The sequence below is a fragment of the Zea mays genome, chromosome 8 (assembly GCF_902167145.1).
Source record: "Zea mays cultivar B73 chromosome 8, Zm-B73-REFERENCE-NAM-5.0, whole genome shotgun sequence".
Classification (NCBI taxonomy): domain Eukaryota; kingdom Viridiplantae; phylum Streptophyta; class Magnoliopsida; order Poales; family Poaceae; genus Zea; species Zea mays.
In genome coordinates this window covers 172,334,242-172,341,251 of record NC_050103.1, presented here as the reverse complement: position 1 = coordinate 172,341,251, position 7,010 = coordinate 172,334,242, and positions in this window count along the sequence as shown.

Here is a 7,010-nt window from a genome sequence, read left to right as displayed (position 1 = left end):
TACTTACAAGAAAGACAAGAAAGAAATGAGTGCGGGCTGAGCTCCAACTCGGACCTGCTTGCAGGTCTGTCCCTACATTGGTGTCCGACGCATACCGGCAGTGCGTGACGGTAGACCAAGGTGGCCAACCAGGTGCTCAACACGCTTTTCACCATTGTATGAGTGTTCGAGCAACCACGACTCTTCTACAAGATCACAACCTCGTGCATTCATGCTCCTTTTCGGGTGGCACAATACGAAGCTTACACTGCTAAGCTTCCGCGACATCTACTACAAGAACACCGCCAAGCAACACGACAACTACTGTGTGCGCTCTTCTTCATCTTCAACAACCAAGCACACCGAGACTGGCCGGGTCGTTAGCTTCTGCAATGATAAGGAAGAGCGTAGACGACGGCTCCTCGCGCATGAGCGCGTAGAGATATGGCGGTCAGGCTGGAGGACACCTAAAATGCAACATCAGTTCTTTCTAGGGGTTATTGATATTTTGACTTTTCTCTTAAGTTTTTAGATCACGCTGCTACCAAAAAAGTTAATCCGGTGTTTATCTCGTCCACACGTGACTCTCATCCAAACACACCCAATTGATTCTCATGCAACCTAACAAAGCCTCACGGAGGAGCGTGGGGATTATGTGCCTTTTCATCTAACGCGTCATGTTTCATTGTGTTGACTTCCGTTTCCTGTGACCGATCCTGTAAATCAATTAAGTTGTACATCATGCAGTTCATTTATCACCTTCGACCGATCCTGTGGATAGGTAAACATCCGCAAATAATCGTCTACCGAGAAAGAGGGTCGCATATCAGCTATCTGATCTCCAGCCCCCTCCCTCCTAATCAGGCGTCAAGCAGTCGCTCTGCTCAACGCCGACCATGGCATCCAACGGCGGGGATGACGAGCGCCTCCAGGCGGCTCCCTGGCCGGTGTCTTTGGACGCGGGGTGGGGGCTCTAATCAAGGTGCACGCTGGGCCTTTCCTCTCCCCTCTTCTTGGTCTTCTTTGCTCCCCCCTTCCCGCTTGGTCCTCTTCGTTCTGGATGATGGACCTCTCTCGTTTGGACTTTCGGCCGGGCTCGTTATTTGAGGCGGATGTTAGGCGCCGGTTTTCTGTTCCTGTTTGCTCTGGAAGTCCGAATTCTCCGTCGGCCTTTTGGCTAGTTGTCTCGTTTGGAAGATGCATCTTCAAGCTCGACTCGGTTTCGGTTGGTCATCTTCTTCAAGCTGCTTTTGGTGGTTCTGCCAGGGGATTCAAGGTCCTCTCGCTTGCTGACCGGGTTTTTCGATTCACGGTTTCTTCCAAGGATGTTGGGTTCCACATTTACAACTCTAGATGCATTGTCCGTCCGGAATTCAAAGCCTTCTTCAACTTGTGGAACTCTGGTGGACCAAATTGGAATTATGAACTCAGATTATTCCTTCAAGAGGAGAATGCCAACTGGTGGTTTGTTAAGGGCAGGAAAAAATCTCGTTCGCTGATATGGTTAGGCGTCCGCCGTTGACCGGTGCAAACGTTGTCCCAATTCGTCGTCATAATCCTTCTTCCCGCTTCGCTGGAAATTTGAATGCGCCGAGGATTTCTGTCTTCAATAGATTGGGATCCTCCTCAGGTGCGCGGGGCTCGAGGTTTCCTGTCTCATCCCCGGCCTCGGGAGTCTCGTCGCATGCTCTCCATTGCAGGCCTTTTCCTTCTGTGGGTCTTCCTAGGCTTAACGGAAGCATGATTGGACGCGGGCGTCAGGGCCGTGATGATTGCTCCTCTTCAATTTCAAATTCTGCTGTTGGGTTCCCCAGGACTCGTAGGCTTCGTTGGCGGCCCATTCTTCGTAATGGGCCTCTCAGGTCTGGGCCGGGCCCTTCGGCCCACCTCAACCTTGGAAGGACGGATTTGTCTGGTTCGGTTTCCTCAGCGTTTCTCTGCCAATTTTGTAAAGCCAGGGGGCATTTGGAATTGTTCTGCAATCGTAAGAAATCGGAATTTGGATTCCCCCTCTCCTTGTTCCCTTCCTTCGAAAGTAATTGCCTTTTGGAGGGGTCGTCTCGCCTGTTGGACTTCGGGTCCTAGTTCCGCCCTTCACCCGGGTCCCTGACGGGTGGGACTCCTCCTGCCTTTGCCTGCTTCGGTGAATTCGCCAGGGCGGTCTTACTAAAAATATACGAACAGGCGCCCGAAACGTCCTTGGAGCTCTCGCTGGGTGTCACTTCACCAAAACCCCAAACCGCTCCTTTGCTCTTGGCTCTCCGGTGACCTTCTGAGATTCTGGCAATGGCGTACCGACGAGTGGACCCGGAGCCGTTCCTACCACCAGGCTTCAGCGCCGCGGTGGTCCAGCACCGTGGGATCATGGTCAGGTCAGTCTCGCAGCGTTTGCCGCCAATGCATGAGGACTGGGCGATTATCAATATTCATCCTTTACCTGAGCACGGGGTTTTGTTCCCTGTGGTCAGAGATGTGGTCAGGGAGTATCTTGTTGAGCATCATCGGGTCGGTGTTCGTGCCATTCAGCGCTCGCACTTGGGGCAGGTGATAGTGCAGTTTCGTAGTGTTTTGGAGCGGGATAATTTGGTTCTGCTGGGCCCCCAGCAATATCTGGATGCTACTTTCACCGCGGTCCGTCACAATGATGCTTGGAACCACCGGGCTCTTCTTTTCAACCATGAATGCTGGCTTATGCTTCTGGGGTTCCCATTGGATTATCGTTCATCAGAATACCTGCAGGCTGCCATTGGATCATTTGGAAGGCTGATTCTCTGGGAGGAGGATCGGAGTAATATCTCTAGAACCTTGCTTCGTGTTCGTGTCACTTCACTTGATGAGGTCCCCCAATTTATTGTTTTTTCGGAGGCTGAGGGATTTGCTGGTGACTCTTGGACTGTTCAATGTGAAATTATTCAGCAACTCATGCTTGGGCGGCCAAGCACAGGATGAGGACCCCATCCCCCCGGCCTCCGAGGATGGCCACCAGCTCCCCCTGGTCTTCTTCGGGCTGGGCCAGCCCGTGCCCCCGGCAGGGTTTGACCTAAATTTCCCTCCGGAGCCTGCGGGTGGCGAGCAGCCGGCTCAGCAGGAGGACTTTGGCCAGGGAGATTGGGACCAGTGGATTGTGAATGACCAGCCCAATCAGCAGGCTCCGCTGCCCATAGTGCCAGAAGAGCAACACGTTCAGCAGGATGAAATACAACTCAGTAACCAGCACTCTAGCTTATCATCTGATAGCTCCATTGGTGCTGGTCAGCTTGCACCTCTTCCGAATGGGCATTTTGTAGAAAATGGACATATGTTGCTTGGGGATGCCCCTCTCTTTGGGCCTCAGGAGGTTGATGGACCGGTGCATCAGGTGGACCATGTCAATGATTTGGAGGACTTGCCTCATCAGGCCCATGTTGGTGAGCCTAACAATAATCATCCTTAGAATTTGGAGATGAACTTCATGTTCTCTCAGGAATGGCTGCCTGACCCCGTTTTCCAGATGTTTGAGGAAAGAAAAAGAGCTGCACAGTTCTCTAGACTCTGGGCCAAATACTTTGATCCTGCTGGGTCGGCTGACCACTCGGTGGACATCCCTAAGAAGTGGGCACCCTTTTTCCTTTTGAATCTGCTTCAGCCTGATACTTTCAATTGGTCGAAGACCTTTCTGCTGTCAGATATTCCCTCAACTTTGCAGGAGCAGGAAATGAAATCCATCCCTTTTGTGGTCCCTAAGGAATGTCCGAATGATTCCTCCCTGGAGGATGTCATTTCTGGGATCTCCAAGGATTCTGGCGGTTGTGGTGGGCCGTCACCAATCATTGTGGAGTCGGAGCTCAGAAGAAGCAAACGTTTGAAAGAATCACGTGTTGGGTTCAGGCAGGGGGCCTGCCCAAAAAGGAACTGCCTCATGTGCCAACATAACTTCGATGGCCCCCCCCGCTATCCTCCAAGGTGCTGCGGAATATGGGCTCTAGGTTTTGTAACCTGTCTGAGGATGACCTTTCTGAGCAGAGGCTAAAGCAAAAGAAATCAACTGTGGGACGTGTTGGTCAGCGGAGGGTTGGCAGGAAGGATCTGGAGGATGACAGGACTGATGATTCATCCGCTGAAGATAAGCAAGACAAACAATAAGCGGACGACGGGAGATCTAGGCTCTGGAGTGGGCCCCATTAACTTTTGGGTGGGATTGGTTTTACTTTTGACTCATGCAGGTCTTCTGGATACTTGGTTAGCACCTGTGCGTGCTTGTTTTAATGTTCTGTTAATATTTTGCTTGTGGACTGAATCTGGCTTTACCCACTAGTCTGGGTATTGTTCTGCCTCAAAAACTTCTTATTTTCTCAATGAGTAATCCCAATACTGTTAACTTCCGAGAGTGGTCTGTGTTGAGCCACAACGTTAGAGGGATTAACTCCACCGTGAAGTGGAATGCTATTCGTTGTGCTATTCGGGATGCTGATTGCGAGGTTATTTGTTTGCAAGAAACAAAAAAGGAGTTCTTTGACTCGGCTTACCTTAAAAACTTTTGCCCTGCTCATTTTGACTCTTTTGCTTTTGTACCCTCGACGGGGAACTCGGGAGGATCTGTTATCATTTGGAAGAGCTCAAGGCTTTCCGGGAATGTTATCTTTCAAAACAATTATGCCCAGTCGGTGGAATTCACTTCAAATTTGTCGGCTTGTTCTTGGATTATTACAAATGTTTATGCTCCTTGTACCCACCATGGCAAAATTGATTTCCTAAATTGGATGCATAATTTCACTATGCCTTCTGACAAACTCTGGCTTCTCGTTGGTGATTTCAACTTAATCCGTCGGCCACAGGACAAGAATAGGATTGGGGTGATACTAACCTTATGTTGAAGTTCAATGAAGCAATTAGCAACTTAGACTTTGATTGAAATTCCCCTGCACGGGCTAACTTTCACATGGTCGAACAGACAGCGGGAACCTCTTCTTCAGAGGCTGGATTGGTTTTTCATCTCCCAAGAATGGTCGATCATATACCCGAACTCCCATGCTAAGACTATGCCGCGAGACATTTCCGATCATGTTCCTTGTTTGGTTTCCTTTAAGTCTAGAATTCCTAAACCTAAGTTATTCCGGTTTGAAAACTTCTGGCTTGAATTGGATGATTTCATGAATATTTTCCAAGCTACATGGAATGGGCTCCCTAGCATCCCCGACAAAGCTAAGAACCTGACTGCCAAGTTCAAGTATGTAAGGAAAGTTCTGAAAGATTGGCAGAGTTCGTTGCCAAAAATTGATAAAACGGTGAAGAACATCAAGCTGCTTATTGAGCTTATTGACATCATGGAAGAGCATCAGGATCTATCTATTGAGGAATGGAATTTCAGAGATATTCTGCAACAAAAGGTGGCCTAATTGCTTAACATTCAGAAAATCTATTGGAAGCAACGTGCGGCTATTAGGTGGGTTTCTGATGGAGACATCTGTTCTCGCTTCTTCCACGCCCATGCCACCATTAGACACAGGAATAATTCAATTGCTACATTGACTGACGACAATGGGATCACTTTCCTTGAGCATGAACTTAAATCTGGTCTTCTTTGGGACGCTTTCAAGTGCAGACTGGGTTCGTCTGACTTTTCAGGCATTGGTTTTGACCTTTCAGAACTTTTAACCAGTGATGTGCAACTTCACGAGTAAGAATCACCATTTACTAAATTGGAGATTGATAGCATTATAAAACTTTTACCTTCGGATAAATCTCCGGGTCCCGATGGCTTAAATACAAATTTTATCAAGAAGTGCTGGCATATCATTGCCCCAGATTTCTATGATCTTTGTGATAAATTCCATCATGGTGAGGTCTGCCTTAGAAGTATCAATGGGTCTTTCATTGTCTTGATTCCGAAGATGGAGAATCCTCAGAAGGTGGGGGATTACAAGCCAATTTCACTTCTAAATAATAGTATGAAAATCTTAACGAAGCTGTTGGCAAACCGTCTGCAACCGTTCATGCCTCAGCTAATTCACAAGAACCAGTATGGCTTCATCAAAGGGAGGTCTATTCAAGACTGCTTGGCATGAGCCTTTGAATACATTCACTTATGCCACTCCTCAAAAAAAGAGATCATTGTGCTCAAGCTGGACTTTGAAAAAGCGTTTGACACTGTGGAGCATGAACTGATTATCCAGGTTCTGATTCACAAAGGTTTCGGTCCTAGGTGGACCAACTGGATTCGGAGCATTCTTCTCTCCGGCACGTCTTCGGTGTTACTCAATGGTGTTCCTGGTAAGCCCTTTCATTGCAAGCGAGGTGTTAGATAGGGTGATCCCCTCTCGCCTCTGCTGTTTGTCCTGGCAGTTGACCTTCTTCAGAGCATCATAAATAAAGCTAGGCTGTGGAATCTTCTTAAGCTCCCTTTACCGGATATTGGTGACCAGGATTTCCCGATTGTTCAGTATGCAGACGACACTCTTTTGATTTTGGAGGCATGCCCTAAACAGCTTTTCTTCCTCAAGGCAATCCTCAACTCTTTTGCTTCTTCTACTGGCCTGAAGGTTAACTATAATAAATCAAATATGTACCCTATTAACGTGCCCCTGGAAAAATGGCGATCCTGTCCCGTACCTTCAATTGTCAGATTGGAGAGATGCCTTTCACCTATCTTGGCTTGCCTCTGGGTCTTGCGAGGCCTAGAAAGGAACACTATTTGCCTCTTATTCAAAGGATTCAGAAGAGGTTGTCCTGCTCCTCAAACTTCCTGTCTCAGGCTGGGCACCTGGAATTGGTAAATTCAGTCTTCTCAGCCTTACCGACGTTCTTCATGTGCACGCTCAAGATTCCTAAAACCATCATTAAGGAAATTGACAGGTATAGAAAGCACTATCTGTGGAGAGGGAATGACATCAATTCCAAGAAGCCACCGCTGATTGCTTGGAATGCGGTTACGCAGAGGAAAGTGAATGGTGGGTTGGGGGTTCTTCGCTTGAAAACCCAGAACGAGGCTCTTCTAATCAAATCTATTACTACTCTATAAGATCTTAGTGTAGACGTCCACAGTTTTTGCTGGC